The sequence below is a fragment of the Pteropus alecto genome, unplaced genomic scaffold (genome assembly GCF_000325575.1).
Source record: "Pteropus alecto unplaced genomic scaffold, ASM32557v1 scaffold287, whole genome shotgun sequence".
Classification (NCBI taxonomy): Eukaryota; Metazoa; Chordata; class Mammalia; order Chiroptera; family Pteropodidae; genus Pteropus; species Pteropus alecto.
Window position 1 is genome coordinate 2,435,007 of NW_006439718.1, and position 16,980 is coordinate 2,451,986.

At 37.5% G+C, this 16,980-nt stretch overlaps 1 protein-coding gene and 1 pseudogene across 8 annotated transcripts in view; both read left to right on the forward strand.

The window, feature by feature from the left end:
• Nucleotides 1–11,108: 11,108 nt before the first annotated feature.
• Nucleotides 11,109–16,980, forward strand: part of MARCH8 (membrane associated ring-CH-type finger 8) — a 122,563-nt gene continuing 116,691 nt past the window's right edge. For 2 of the 8 annotated variants that reach the window (XM_025050326.1, XM_025050320.1), the window contains exon 1: nucleotides 11,109–11,370. The gene's annotated coding sequence lies outside the window, so the exon portion shown is untranslated. Of the gene's footprint in view, nucleotides 11,371–11,546; nucleotides 11,753–12,902; nucleotides 12,980–15,030; nucleotides 15,054–16,980 lie in introns of those variants that run through there. The other 6 variants (XM_025050322.1, XM_006916941.3, XM_025050321.1 and 3 more) reach the window with 5 other exon arrangements.
• Nucleotides 13,145–13,260, forward strand: LOC112483921 (annotated as a pseudogene).

Below are 16,980 nucleotides of genomic sequence, written 5' to 3' on the forward strand. Positions count from 1 at the left end.
AATATATGAAAAAAGACTTTTTTTTTCTAGTTGGGCTTTATCTCTTTATTCAGGAAGAGCTGTCCCCGCTTAGAGACTTTAACCTACATTTCATTGACCAGAACTGTATTAGAAGAGTAGCTGGAAATAAAGGTTTTAGCCTCTCCATTATAGCAGTTTCAAGCAAGGAAGAAAGGTTAAAATGAAGATTTAGGTTAGCTATCTACAGTGTCTGGTACAAAAGAATGATTAGTTCTTAAAGGGAATGACAATTTAAGATTTGTTGGGGTGGAACAAAAATATAAAGGACAAAATCCTAATGAAGAAATCATGGACACTAAATTGACCCCAAAGCTAATATCCAACCTGTTCAAGAAGAGAATCAAATGTTTTATTATATACATAGAATAGGAAAAAAAAGAATGAGGTTGAGATTTTAGTCTATATATTTTTTGTTATAATCATATACTTAATGTTAAGGATATTCAGTCTTATTTTACCAAAACCAGTGTTTACCAATAGAAATACTTATAGTAATGTTTAAAACAAAGACATTAGGTAAGAAAAGTTGATAAAGCTGATAAAGGATGGAATGAATGCTAATAGATTTGTCATACAAAGGAAAAGTTACAGATAGGATCAAAAAATATAGTCTAATACCTTGCTTAGTATAAGAAACACCTTAAGTAGAAGATATAGACAAATATTAGATCAGTATTTTACTTTTAGCTCACATTTCTTTTTATTGCTTGACATTTAATTGTGTGGATATATTTCATTGCTGTGTCATGTGAGAGGGCCTAGAAGCAACAACATCTTGTAGCAATGAGCACCCATAGCCCAGATCTTCCGATACTTGAAGAAAAGGACAATATCATATTTCCTTGGAGAAATGGCTGATTCTAAGATTGGGACAGGAAATATACAAGACTTATTGTAGGGCCAGAAAGCAAGTGCTCAAACAAAAAAACAAAACAAACAAAAACAACCACACTAAAAACCTACAGTAATAATGGAGTGTGTTAGAGAGACAGCAGCCAACTAAGAGCTCCCGATGACCAAACCTGGAACAATTTGAGCAATAAAATAAAGTACTAGGTTATAACTCAAAGTGCAAAATAAATATCCATGAGTCTGTATTTATATGAATAAATGATTAAATAAATTGTAAAATGTCAGGAAAAAGATATCTTCCATGAAAAATTCTGTAAATAGTCATCCTTCAAGAAGGAGGGCATAACTCCTCATCCTTTAATGTGGTTTGTGCTTAGTGATATTCTTTCAATGAATACAGTATGGAAAAGGGTAGAAAGAAAGAGTAACTTTACAGTGGAGGAAACTGACAAACACTACCTCAGCCAGTTGATCAAGGTCAACATCAACAATGATATGTCATGATGTAGTAAGAATGGCACTTTACCTCTGTGATCTTCCTCTCAAAAATCCACATCCCCGTTATAACCATAAGAAAAACATTAGTCAATTCCCAATTGAGGGACATTCTACAAAACACCTTACTTGAACTCCTCAAAATTGTCAAGATCATCAAAAACTGCCACAGCTAAGAGCAGCCTAAGGAGATGTGATGACTAAATGCATCCTGGATGGGATCCTGAAACAGAAAAGGAATAAAACTTAGGTAAAAACTAAAGAAATTTGAGTAGAGCATGGACTTTAATATACTAATATATTAATTGGAAAAATGGGTGTGGGATATATGGGAATTCTACACTATCTTTGCAAAACTTCTGTATATCTAAAACTATTCTAAAAATAGTTTATTAAAAACACCTAAAAAAATTATATGCAAAAAGAAGTGGAATAGACCAGGTAATAGGGCCTTAATATCTATTGTAGACATAACAGGACAAGCCAATGGTGAAAAACAAGATGGATTTAACATTTTCGTTGAAAATAAAATGGGACACATAGTAGGGAATATATGTTTGGTCAAGATCAAGTACTGATTCCTTTATAAAAAGTTCACTTTGGGGATAAAAAAAATCTATGTGAAATAAAAGTGGAAATTTTGAGTACTACATTCTTAGAACTACTGTGTTGTAAAATGCTGTCATTAAAATGTATAACGATAATTGAAGACTAAAAAATTATTTATACTTAAATTTTAAAATCCTAGAATACATTATATTATCCACCAACATTTATAAATGGTACTTATTAAAATGTGATTTATCAGAAATTAGTGCTATATTCTTTATTCTAGAAAGAACTTAAGGCAGAATGTCTTTGTTACTAAGAAAGAGAAAAATACAAACTATAACTAATCTAAAACTTGAGAAAAGAACTCAGAAAACCAAAGGAAAAGAGAAAATGGAAATCGGGAAAATAAAAATGAATACTGGAAATTGAATAAAATTGCACTTATCTTGAAATAGTTCAACCAAATTCATATCATCATTACCTTAAGAAAATAAAGCAACGCACCAAAATTGAAATGAAAAGGGAAGTTTAATTCAGAGGAATCTAAAATTTAGGGAAAGTTAGTAAAATGAGTGGAGCTCCAGATTTTCTTTGAAAAAGTTTTATTTAAATACAGTATTTAGTCATTTGATAAATATTAATTGAATATCTATTAGGTGTCAGGCACTATTCTAAGTGTTGCAATTGTAGAATTGAACTAAACATTCTTGCTTTAATTGTATGCTTACATTCTAGAGGAGAGAAATAGTAAAAATAAATATGCCAGATGAAGTATTGGTGTGTTGGGATGCTGTATTCCTTTACTAGCGTTACCATAACAAAATTCTATAAACTGAATGGTTTATGAACAGAAATTTATTTTCTCGAACAACAGAAAGTTCATTTTCTTAGGCTAGAAGTCTGAGATCAAGTTGATGGCAGGGCTGGTTTCTTCTGAGGCCTCTCTCCTTGGTTTACAGATGGCTCCGTTTCCCTGTATCTTCACCTGGGCTTCCCTCCATGAGCGTCTGTGTCCTAATCTCCTTTTCTTATAAGGATATCAGTTATAATGGACTAGAGCCCAGCTTAATGACTTTTTTTTTTTTTTAACCTAAATTATCTCTTTAAAGGACCTATCTCCAATATAGTCACATTCTAAGGTACTGGAGCTTAGGACTTCAACATATAAATTTCAGACCATAACACATGCCATATATTATGCTGTGATAAAAATTAGCCCCCAAAACCCAGTAGTTTAACAAAGTTTATTTTTCACCAATGCAAAATCCAGTGAGCCAGGCAACTTCTCAGGGCAGCTGCCTGATAAGGTCACTCAGTGATACAGGCTGTTTCCATTGTGTGGCTTTGCCAGTGCAACATGTGGTCTGCAAGATTGTTGCAGTAGGGAGGTTCCACATTGGCTCTTAAATGCTTTTGCCTTTAGTGTATGTGCATGCAGCCCATTTGTTGAGTGAGTCATAAGGCTCTGCCTAATTGCAAGAATTACGGGGCGGGAAATGGATAGCTAATGAACTGTAAATGTCTCTGTCAAGGATGGTAGCAAGTGCTAAGAACAAAAACCAAGCAGAGTAGGGTGACATAGATAAGACTGTTGATTTAGAAAGAGTGGTCAAAATAGGCATTTATGAGAAAGTTACATTTAAGTAAAGTCACCAAAAAAATGAGGAAATGGGGGAACATGTTCTACGGCAGAGGAAACAAAGAAATATCAAGGGAGCCAGGTGGCTGGAGCAAAGCTAATGAAGGGGATGGTAGAAATAAGGGGCAGCATCATGGAAGAATATAGACAAGAACTTTGGATTTTATTCTTAATTGAGAAATATTGGGGGTTTACATAATGAGATTTAAGTTTTGAAAAATTACCGAACCAAATTCCATGTGCCCGATGCTTCAAAAAACCAGACCTCAGAGTTTGGAGTAAGGAAAGGTTTATTCATAGAGAAGGAGCCAACTGAGAAAATGAGAAAATGGTGCCTCAAATCCATCTTCTTTGCTGGACCAGATTAAGGATTTTTAAGGAGCTAAGGGGAAGAGATATGCAGAATTGCTGGTGGGGCAAGTTTTAATTGGAGGACCTTAGAACTTAACCATTTATGGTGAAGTGGTGTCTACACTGGATCTTCCTGAACAATGGACTCTTGGCTTCTGAAGGGGTTCCAGTGTTCAAGTTCCAGTGATGTCTTGGTTCTTTTGGTTCCATGTGTGTGGGTTGAGACTTTGGTTCTGGGTGGGTGCAGCTGGAGGTCAAAGATCTCTCCTCTGTGCATGCCTTGGCTGCATGAGTTGCGATTTTGGTCTGTTGTCTCTGAAAAGCAACTCAGTATTTCATTAAACAAGATAGAACCTTTTTAAAGTAATTAAATACCATCATTATCTATTTCTTTAAAAAATTTTTATATTAAATTTATTGGGGTGACGGTTAAAAAAATTATATAGATTTCAAATGTACAATTCAATAATACATGTTATGTATATTGCATTGTGTGTTCACCACCCAAAGCTAAATTTCCTTCTGTGACTTTATATTTGACCCCCTTTACACTACTTTCCCCTCCCCTTTTCCCTCCGGTAACCACTAAACTGTTACTGTGTCTATGCATTTTTGTTTATTTGTCTTGTTTGTTGCTTTCAGTTTTATATCTCACCTATAAGTGAAATCATATGGTTCCCAACTTTTTCTGTCTGACTTATTTCACTTAGAATGATAAGCACAAGATGCATCCATGTTGTCACAAATGGCAGTATTTCATCTTTTCTTATGGCTCAGTAATATCCCATTGCATATATGTATCTTATCTTCTTTATTCAATCATCTATTGAAGGACACTTTGGTTGTTTCCATGTCTTGGCCACCATGAATAATACTGCAGTGAACATTAGGGTGTATACATCTTTATGAATAAATGTTTTTAATTTGGGGGGTTAGATACTCAGAAGAGGTATCGCTGGCATATGGTAGTTCTATTCTTAATTTTTTGAGGAACCTCTATACTGTTTTCCATAGTAGCTATACCAATTGACATTCCCACCAACAGTGTATGAGGGTAGGATAGGACCATTTCCAGCTGGTTCTGCAATTAAAAAATCATTCTGGCAACTGTGGAAGAAAAGACTACAGGAGGCAAGAATGGAAATCAGGAGACAGATACAGCAATCATCCATGTGAGTAATCATGGACTGCGGCTGGGACTGAGGCTGGGATGTAACACTCTCTTGGATAATTTTCATCTTTCACCTCCTCAAACCACCAGCACCTCTCTTTGTCTCTTCACTCTCAGCTTCTTGTTTTACTAAACTGTGAACAATCAGAAAAGACTTCCATATGTGTCTAACAACAAATCTACCAAGCTCTCTGTATTTGTGCCTGCTCAATCCCTCATGGATGACCCCTCCAACCTTCTCAAGATTTCCTTTGTACAGCTGTCACTCTCTGTGTCATCAATATTTTCTCGTTACTGGACCATTTCTGTTAGAATATAAATATTTAAACAGGAAACCTAACTCCTCAATCTCTCTCTTGCTCTCGTCCCATTCCCTTGCTTCTCTTTATAGCAAAAAGAAATATATCTACTTGCTGTCACCATTTATCTCTACAATCAGACTTATATCCCTACCAGTTTATCTTAATTGCTTTGTTCTCAAACTCTCAATGATCTCTACATTGCCAAATTGAAAGGTCAGGTTTCATTTACTCAATCTCTCAGTAGCAAATGACACACTTAGACATTGCCTTCTCTCTGAAATATTTTCTTCACTTAGCCTTTAGGACTTCTCTGTTTTGTTTTTCCTCTTACCCCTGGCAGCTCCTACTAAGTTTCCTTTGCTAGTCTTCTTATCTTGAAAGTGCCAAATGACTAGCCTTTGGATTTTTTTTTTTTGCAATTATGCAATTAATGTCCTAGGTCAGTGACTTTCAGTGATTTTCAAACTGTAAGTCACAACCATTACTTGATTTGGGAGCAGAAATTTAAAAAAATAGAACGTAATAAAGTAGAAGAGAAAGGAAATAATGCATTACCCGCAAGGAGGGTAAATTTGTTTCTTAAAACTTTTTTTCCTCTGGCTTTATTGAAATATAATAAAATAGTTGCTCGTATTTACATTGTATGATTCGATGAGTTTTTTTTTAATTATAGTTGGCATACAATAATATATTAGTTTCGGTGTACAGCATAGTGATTAGAGATCTATATAACTCACAAAGTGATGACCCCACTAAATCTAGTGCCTCTGTTCCCCCTCAGATATTTATTACAACATTATTAACTGTCTTTCTCATGCTACAGTCTACATCTCCATGTCTATTTTTCAACTATCCATTTGTACCTCTTAATCCCTTTGCCTTTTTTTGTCTCCCTCAACCCCCTCCCATCTAGTAGCCCTCTAAATAGTCTCTGTATCTATGAGTTCATTTCTGCTTTTGTTGTTGTTTATTTTGTTCTTTAGATTCTACATGTACGTGATATATGTCTTTCTCTATCTGACTCATTTCATTCAGCACAATACCCTCTAAGTCTGTCAAGGCAGTATCTTTTACCATCCCTTTCCTTTTAGTCTGTGTGTGTCTTTTAATCTGAAGTGAGTCTCTTATAGGCAACATGTAGAGGTCCTGATTTCTTATCCATTCAGCCACTCTATCTTTTGGTTGGAGCACTTAATTCTTTTCTATTTGAGGTACTTGTTGATAGGAATGTAGTTATTACCATTCTTTATTCATGATTTTGATATATGTTTTTTCTTCTTAAAGAAGTCCCTTTAACAATTCATGTAACACTGGCTTGGTGTTGATAAATTCCTTTAGCTTATTTTTGTCTGGGAAGCTGTTTATCTGTCCTTCGAATCTAAATGATAGATTCGCTAGATAAAGTATTCCTGATTGTAGATCCTGGGTTTTCATCACGTCACATATTTTTGCCACGCCCTTCTGTCCTGCATAGTTCCTTTGAGAAATCAGCTGCCAGTCTTATGGGTGCTCCCTTGTAGATAATTAAATGCTTAGCTCTTGCTGCTTTTAAGATTCTCTCTTTGTATTTAACGTTTGGTATTTTAATTATGATATGTGTTGGTGTGGGCCTCTTTGGGTTCCGGGGGAATTTTTCCATCATTATTTCTTCAAATAGCTCTTCAACTTCTTGTTTTCCTTCAGGTACCCCTATGACATGGATAGTTTTACATTTAATGGTGTTTCATAGGCTCCTTAAATTATTATTATAGTTTTGGTTACTTTTTTCTTGACGTTCTGATTGAGCGTCCTTGGTTTCCCCATCCTCTATATTGGTGGTTCTATTCTCTTCTTTATCTGCTCTGTTTATTCCCTCTAATACACTCATCATCTCAGATAATGTATTCTTCATTTCTGACTGTTTCCCTTTTATCATTTCCATTTCCATTTTTATGTTTTTTATCTCTTTGATAAAGTTCTCACTGAATTCATCTACACTTCCCTTAAAATCATTAAGCATCTTTATAACCAGCGTTTTGAACTCTGCATCTGTTATATTGCTTTACTCTATTATTTCTGGATCTCTGTTCTGTTCTCTCATGTGATTTCTGCTTGTCTTCCCATTTTGGCTGCCTTTCTTCGTCTGTTTCTATGTACTAGGCAAAGCTCCTAAGGCTCCTGGTCTTATTAGAATTTGTGTAGTAGGGGTCCAGTGACACAGAACTGAGGGGTTCAGCTACAGGCCATTTAGCCCCATCCTGTGCCCCTCCAGGGCCACCTGTTAAGATTCAGCAAGCAATCCACAGATGCTGTGCTTATAGTTGCCTCAAGAAGCCACACCAGAAACCGAGGCCAGCTACCACCAGTGTGAGTCTTGGCACTGCTCAGTAAGGAGAATTGGACTTGGGGAGGACACAGCTGGATGTGGCTTGGGTGGGGCCACGAGCTGGGGGAGGCAGAGTTTCAGGGAATTCTCTGGGTGTAGTGACCTCTGTTATCCAGTTTGATGATGTCTCAGCTATGACAGGGTGCGTCGGCACACTGGGAGAAGGGGAGGGCTCAACAGAGGAACTATGGATACTGCTGGCACTTCTGCCTGAGAGAGAGCCTCACCTCTGGCCCTCACTCTATTACTCAGGGTCCTTCTGTAAGTCCCTGGTGCCCCTTGAGCAGCCCACCCGGTGCTGATACTCAGAGCAAGCCGGTCTATCATTGCGAAAGTCTGCTGGTGGACATGGCCCCTTTAAGAGGCATCTGTAGCTGCTGGCTGCCTCTGCCACAGCCTCTGTCTCACTCAGCTGCTTGGGCTCCAGCAGCCTTGCATCTTCACCCCCTCCTACCTTCTACCATTGCATGTTGATTTGTTATTTCTCTTCCTAGTCGTAGTGCTTCTGTTCTTCTAGATCCCAGGTGACTCTGCTTGCTGTTTGCTCCGTGTTTCTGTCACAACTTTGATTTGGCCACAAGAGATATGGACAAAGCCTCTATCATCTATGCCATTTTTTCCCATTTCCTCTGTTTCCTGAAAGTTTAAGTTACGTACATGTATTTGGTCAGTATGTAAAAGGTATTTTGTATCCTGGGTCAAAAAGTATGAAGTTATTGCTCTATGTGATCTCATTCAATCCTGTGGCTTTAAATACCATAGGCAAATCAATTTATATCTCTATATCTCTCCTTAGAATTCCAGTGTCCTCTATCCCATAGCTAATGGTATATCTACATTTTGATGTCCAATAGGCATGGAAAATTTAACATGTCTGTAATCAAATTCTTGATTATCCTCTCCCTGCCCCTAACTTCACATATCCCTTTTTCTTCATCTAAACAATTTCATTCTTTTGGGAATAAAGGCCAAAAATATTATAGTCATCTTTCACTCTGTTCTTTCACATCCACCTCCAATCAATCTGCAAATTCTGTTGGATCTACTTTTGAAATATACTTAACACTATATAAGAAAAATTGTCACCAGTGTAGCACAGATAGGCCAAAATCAAGATTTAGATAGGTACAGTGCAAACACATCTTTATGATTATTAATAAAAAGGAAAAGGCACCTAGACTTGGAATCAAGAAACATAAATTCAAGGCTGGCTCTACCATATTGTAGCTTTGTATCACCTTAGTAGGCTATTGTTCATTTCTTTCTTTGCAAGTCTCCCATTACTCCTTATATTCATCATTCTAGTGGAACATTGGGTTAGGTGAAATGCCATTACAGAGTCATAAACATTTGCAGTGTATCTTATCATATATACCAATGCATTTTGTTGTTTGCAGCGAAATCCTAAGAAACTAGAAATGGTTAGATAGGTTTAACCATTTGATGGACAGTGAGTTTTGACTGGCTCTTGGGTAACAACACTGGTCACTTGGTTCAAGCTTCTTTCTTTTCTACAAACTCTTGGAGAGGGCAGGTAATTTCCCTATTTGGGCTGAGGTAATGGAAAGGTAGTATTTTAGGAGACCCCCATCACCACAAACAGGATTTGGAATTCACCTGCTGCCATAAGGCCAGTAGTCTCCTTGAAGTAAACACCTGGTCACCTATGAGCAATTTCCTTACTAGTGGCTGTTCATTCTAAGTGCAAAGACTTCCCAGTTCTGCTTAGTTTCCTTGCTGGTAATCCTATCCTCAACTCCAATCCAGGCAGCAAGAATCCAGGCCCAGGACCTGGACACATTCCAGTTGTTAGCTCCTTTCCTCTTAGGACTCTGACCTCCTACACTACTACCTTCTTGCCAAAGGCCTTACGTAACATTTATTGAGCACTGTATTGGTTACTTTAGGGTGTTGTGCCAGTATTATTTCATCTTCATTTATTTCATCTTCATAACTACTATATTCAGTAGATATTATCTTTCTTTAAAATAAATGAGAAAGAGGCTCTGAAAAGTTAATTAAATTTCCTTGAGAGTAATGGCTGAGCCAGGAGTCTACCTTGCATTGCCTCCATGAGTTCTGCCTAGCTCACAGATCACTCTGGATCTCTGAAGGTTCTTTGCCACTTCCTACAGAAGGATGTCAGAATTCCACATACACAAATCAACTTTTTTTTTTTTTCTTTCTTTCCAGGCACCGTTTAGGCTTAAGATACACCAATGGAAGATAATTTTCCTTCCTTCATGGAACATCTACTGCCCAAAGCAGCAGAAAAAGTCAACCAGGTTGTGTCACCTGGCCTTGTAACTTATTTTCCATAGGAAAAGTTGAGCATGGAGAAAATTCATCACTGTATTTTGTATTCTTTATAATGTTGCATTCTAGGTGTGTTATAGAAATGAAGAGAAAGTTTGACTTCGTCCTATTGATCTAGAGGATATTTTGAGCCCACTGTTTTGACGCTGTCAATCTGCTCTTAGACAGCCAAGTATGCAAAGTGATCAGAATTGTATGGAGAAACTTGATTCTCTAACAGATCACTTCTGGACAACAGAAAATTCTGGAATATTTGAGGGTATCTAACTCACAATTCACTCATGAATTTACTAAGAAACAATACAAACTATTCGTCTTTCATGCAATTGATAACGAATTTTATGAGAGAAATAGGCAATGGCTGAACCTTCTGCGAAGTTTGATCTGGGAAAACCAGACTTGGTAGAAATAGTCACCAAAAACAAAGTGACAGAAAGTTTGATGTGGACAAAATCTGAATGCTGAATCAAATGTTTACTTAGATATGTTTGTATTTTCACATACAAACAGTAATTTCCATAAAAATTAAAATATAATAGAATTTAAAATAGAAGTTTCAAGTTCCATAAGCCTTCCTCACAGTTTTCATTATCGTGGTGAGGTGGCAGGCTGTGGGCATGGCTATTCATTTCAGATAAGGAAGCAAAAGGAAATAAAAGTGTTCGTTAAGGCAAAGAAAACTATTATTGCTTATTCCCTTGCACTCCTTTGTTTACCAGTTTTGGGTAAGGAAGCGTTTTCTATTTTTTTCTCTAAGTTCAATAATATACTGCTGGAACAAAATCCTTTTTTCCAAAACACATGTAACATATGAAGTCAGGCCCTGGGGTCACTAAAGGACGAAGCCAGCTGGTGGGAGTCTTCCCTTTTCCCTCGTCGGAGCTGGGTAGATCCCGCAGGTTCCTGCCTCCGCACCCCGAGGGATGAGAGCGTAGAAGACCCACGCCGCTGCGGCCACCGCCTGCGCCCGCCCCTAGCGCGCCGTCGTCGCCGGGCAACGCCTCCGCCCAGGCGAGCACGTGATGCGCGCGTCACATGACGGGTCAGTCGGCGTCCTCCAACGGAGGGGTGTAAACAGGTCCTCAGCGCTTGAGCTGCGGCCCTACTGCGTTCGCGTCTCCGGCATGCTCCAGGCGGGCCCGGGCGGTCTGGCCGCGAGCTCAGCTCCTACCTGAGGTAACTCCCTCGGCCTCGGGACGGCTGGACCTCACAACGTGCGCAGCCGCTGTCGCCCTTCGCTGACGAGGCCGGCAGAGCCCAGGGCCCGGGCAGGGGGTGTGGCTGTCGGCTGTGAGGTCCGCGACAGGTGGGTTGGGCGGGGGCGGCCGCCGATGCCTGGGTTCTCTGCCAGCCTTGGCCGGCCGGGCCGTTTAGCTGGCCGAAAGGCGGCAGCAGCCGCGAGCTGTGGTTGCTTCCGCCCCGGCGCTTGAGGCTTCCCTGTGGGGGTCGGACTGAGCTTGGGTCGCAGGATCCATCGGGCGCTGAGGGCCCTGGCGGGCTGCGAACTGGGAATCCCATTTGAAGTCCTACCCCTGACGGGTCGTGAGACCTTGTGCAAATCAGTCTTCGCCTTTGGCCTGGGTTTCCACATCTGTAAAATGAAACTGCACTAGGACCTTACACTTTCTGACGTGTGCGGTCTCGAGGGAGACCTGTGTGCCTTGGAAGCTGCCAGAGGGAAAGCATAGGTAGATATTTTCTTTTAATTGCTAAGTTTTTGTTCGTCCTTGAATCTTTCACTTGACAATATTTGGTTTCTTGTTCACCCGGGTGAAGTTTTTAATAGAAAACTTAGAGAAAGTCATAATAGTTTGTTAGTTTTTTTTTTTTTTTTTAAGGCTTTTTAAAACAATGCAATGGAACCTTCTCAAAACCTTATCTGGAAGCCCATTTTGTAAAAAAGATGAAAATAAACCTTTATCTGCCTCACTGTCCCATACCCTCCCCATAATCCCTAAGGGCCCCCAGAGGTCACAGGTTGAGAAGCACTGGTATAGAGTTGAGGAAATGTTTTGTGTTTTTGTTAATTTGATGGAGTTTGGGAGATGAATCCTTGGCATATGTACATTTTTATTTTTCCTTTGATTTTGTTACACTGTATGTCCTATGGTTAGACAATTAGTATATTTCCCATATATACTAGGAAAAAGGCCCCCAAATTTTCAGTACTTTCTCTTTCCATCTTTTCTTGCACCCTAGTCCCAGGGGAAGTAAGTGTATGCTTCTCATAGCAAGACCCCATGCCTCATTGCTGGTTTAGTTGCTCAGGCACAACATGGGAGTGGAAAACTTTTTGCAAGACTTATTTGAGAACAACTGAATGGATTAATTAGGACATTTCTACTGAAAAATGTGAAAGTTGGAAGAGTATGTAAACTAACATTGTTAGAGTCATGCAATATTGTGAATGTATTCCAAATTTTGAATCCCTGGGGCAAGAGAATTTTGGCTTTTGAGAGGACCAGCTTTAGGAGAACTGAGGTCCTATTTCATAATAATGAATGAACATTATAAACAATATGAAGTGGTGTGTAGGCAAAAAAATTATCAAGAAGTTTTTTTTTACATTAAGAGAAATGCATAGTTCCCTAATTTGTATTTGAAGACTAGAGTTGATAAGAGACTTACTGAAACTTGGAAATTTGATATTGAAAGAGAGAAACAATACCTTTTTACATTTTGTCCATTTGGTGCTTCTGTAAGGTGAGCCAGAGTTGGAGGTCGAGTGGACTATGAGTGGAACCCAAGGTGACCTAGTGAAATATGCTTTCTCTTTTTAAAGCAAACTCACCTCCTTGATTTTTGTTTTAGGTTTAGGTGAGTCACTTCCCTTCTTCGGGTCTCACTTTCTGCTACAGAGTGAGGAAATCGAGTTGATTACTGCTCCACCTTTTGGCTTCAGTTAGGGTTTTCAGGTAAAATATAGGACACCCAATTAAGTATGAATTTCAAATAAATAGTGAATAAGTTCTTATTATAAATATTGCATAGCGGACATGGTTCCATAGTGTAGCGGTTAGCACGTCTGCTTTACACACAGAAGGTCTTGGGTTCATGCCCCAGTAGAGTCACAGCCCATGGTCTATGGCCATGCCACCCTGAACAAGCCCGATGTCTGATCTTGGAAGCTAGGCAGGGTTGGGTCTGGTTAGTACTTGGATGGGAGACCACCTAGGAAGACCAGGTGCTGTAGGCATAAATACTAATAATAAATAATAATAAAAAATATTGCATAGGGTATGCTTTACTAAGAAATTCATTATTTATCTGAAATTCAAGTTTAACTGGGTCTATTTATTTGCTAAATCTGGCAACCCCTAGCTCTAGCTTTTTTGATTCCTTTAATTAGCTCCAGGAAGAAATTATAGATGCATAAACAAAAGTGAATTTATTCTGCCAGTCAAGACCCCATATTTGTTAACAGTAGTATCTAGTTCTTCAGAAATAGCTCTGTTTTCCTTGTGGATTTGGTGTCTTTCTCTCCCTGCACCCCCTTCTCCCTCTCTTCTATCTCCCTCTTTCTCTCTCCCCTTCTCCCCCGCAACCCTGTGTAGCAGTTCCTTTTCTGCCATAATCACATAAACATTGTTTACTTTTGCATATTTTTTAACTTTATTTAAATGGCATCATGCCATGTGAATTTTTTTCTGTTACTTTTTTCACTTATAACTAGGTTATGAAGTCTAATTGATGTTATTTTCTAAGGTTACATCCATGTTTTTTTCCAAGCATAAGAATTTCCCTGCTTGTAGGGTGTGCACATCTGTGATTTTACTAAATATTGCCAAATTGCTTTTCCATGTAGTTGTGCTATTTTACTCTCCTACCAGAATGAGAGTTCCTGTTGGTATACTGTCTACATGCTCCTTAATATTTTGTATGAACAAATCTAATAATAAAGGTCACGTACCCAGAGTATATAAAGAACTTTTACAACTCAACGATGAAAAGAAACAACTCAGTTAGAAAATAGACAAAGAATTTGAATAGACATTTCTTCAGACAAGGCACGCAAATGGCCAATAAGCGCCTAAAAAGATGCTTGACCTCATTAGCCACCAGGGAAATGCAAATCAAAACCACAATTAAATACCATGTCTTACCCATTAGGATGGCTATAATCAAAAAGACATATAATAACAAGTGTTAGGGAGATGGTGGAGAAATTGGAATCTTCACCTGCTTTTGGTGGGAATGTAAAATGCTGTGCAACTGCTTTGAGAAACAGTCTAGCAGTTCTTCAGACAGCTAAACATGGGGATGCCAAATGACAGCATTTCCACTCCTAGGTATATTAAAGAATAATGAAAACATATATCTGCCCCAAAACTTGTACATAAATGTTCATAGTATTAGTAGTCATAATAACCAACAAATTGAAACAACTCAAATTCGTTGATGAATGGGTAAAATGTGGTTTATCTGTACAGTAGAATATTGTTCAGCCCTAAAAATATACAGACTCATGCTATAGCTTAGAGGAACCTTGAGAATATTATGCTAAGTAATAAAAGCCAGTCACAAAAGGCCACATATTGTATGATTGCATGTATATGAAATGTCTAGAATGCACAAGTATGTAGAGTCAGAAAGTAGATTGGTATTTGCCCAGAACTGGGGTTGTGGTGGGGGAACATGGAGGATTTGCTTGCTAATGAGTAATGGATTTCTTTTTAGAATGATGAAATGTTCTAAAATTGGTTGTAGTGATGGCACACTCTTCTGAATTTACTAAAAAACACTGAATTGTATACCTAAAAAAGACATTTGTGGAAGGAAATAAAAAATAAACAAATAAAAGATGCCTTGTTGTGAGCACCCCTATGGAGGATCCTGTTTGGTGAGGGATCAAGACTTGCCCACAGCTACATGAATGATGTTGGAAGTAAATCCCTCCTTCCCCTGTTGTACACAGAACTGAGCCTTCAGGTGATCCTGCAGCCTGGCTAACAGCTGGATTGCAACCTCATGATAGACCATAAACCAGAGGTACCAAGCTAAACTGTATCTGGATTCTTGACCCATAGTAACTGTGATATAATAAATGTTCCTTGTTTTAGACCAGAGTTTTGGGGTAATGTACAATAAATAACTAATACATGGGTGACAACATTGCATTATTTATTGCCTTTAGTTTTGGTGTTATGAAAAACTATAATTGACTTTCCTTTAATCTATCATTTTGTTAACCACAATTTATGACTATTAGGTAGTAATAAATTTCTTGAAGTATCCTCTAAAACTTTTTTTGGGGGGCGTATGTTTAGAATAACTTAAATTTGTTTTACTTTTTTAAAAATTGTAATCTTTGTGTGATGGATTATGAAAATCTTTATCAACCAGGACAGGCCATTTCTAGACCATATAGCAAGCAATACAAATACAGAGCATTTTTCATGTTGCCATGATCTTCTGGTAACCGTTTTATATTTAAAAGTCATGGTGGCATTAATATATCTTAGGCAGATTTATTATCTATGGCTTTAGCAATAGCACTCAAAAATAATTATTGAGGCAAAACTTCAGTTCCCTGGAAGGAAGTCTTTTCTTTTTGGAACCATATGAAAGGAAGTTAAAGAAGATTTTTGTTATTTTCCTTTGAATATTTCTATATTTTAGTGGAAGATTGTATGACTACAGTGTATGAATAAGAAACTCACTGTGAGTTATGAAATTTGATTTTAAAAAGGAAGACATATTTCAAAAGTTTGTAAGGATTCTCCTTTGTTTTTCTTACCTTTATAAAAATGCACAGGGTGTATATTTATTAACATACAAAGATGTCTGAAATATTATTGTATAAAAAAATCAGACCATAGTTGTTTTCTCTTATATTTTTGTCTATAAGTTTTATAGGTTTAGGTCTTATATTTAGGTCTGTGATCTATTTTTAGGGGTTGATGGGGATGTGGTATGAAGTATGGGTCTAGGTTCATTATTTTCCTTTATGGATACAAAGTTGTTTTGGTATTTGTTGAGGATTATCCTTTTGCTATTGAATTTCTTGTCCTTTCTATATCCATTGTCCAATGAATTACCTTGGCATTTTTTTGTTGGAAGTCAACTGATAACGTATATATAGGTCTGTTTCTGGACTCGCCTTTGTCGATTTGTATGTCTGTACTTACGTAATACCATACTGTCATTCTTAATGTAGCTTTATGTATGGTTTGAAATTGATTAGTATATAATCTTCCAACTTTGTCCTTTATTTTCAAAGATCCTTTGTATTTTCATAAATATTTGAAAATCAGCTTGTTAGTTTCAAAAAAAAAAAAAACCTTCTTGGGATTTCTATTGGGATTGACTTGAATCTCTAGATCAAATTCTGGAAAATTGCTATCTTAAAATTACCTTCCAATCCATGAACAAGGTACATATTTCTCTATTTCATTCTTTAATTTCTTGCAACATGTTTTTTTCTGATAGTTTTGTATATAGGTCCTATATATAATTTGTCAAGTTTATATCAGATTTTTGATGTTATTATGAATGTGGATTTAAAATCATTTTCCACTTGTTTATTGCTAATATGTAGAAATACAGTTGGTTTTTTATATTTCCTTTGTATATTGTGGCCTTTCTACATTCACTTATTACTTCTAGTAGTCTTTAGGTTAGATTTTAGGGTTTTATACATTTACGATCATTGAATAAAGACAATTTTATTCCTTCCTTTCCAATCAGTATACCTTCTCTCTCTCTCTTCCTCCTATCTCCTTCTCCCCTCTTTCTTTTCCTCTTCCTCCCCCACCTTCTTCTCTCTTTTTTTCTCTCCTTTCTTTTCCTTGTTGTACTGGCTAGGACCTCAAACCAATATTGTGATAGAAGTTGTAAGCATACATTATATTTTGTTCTCACTTTGAGGAGGTAAGTATTCAGTCTTATACCTAATACAAAAAGTACTAACTATAAA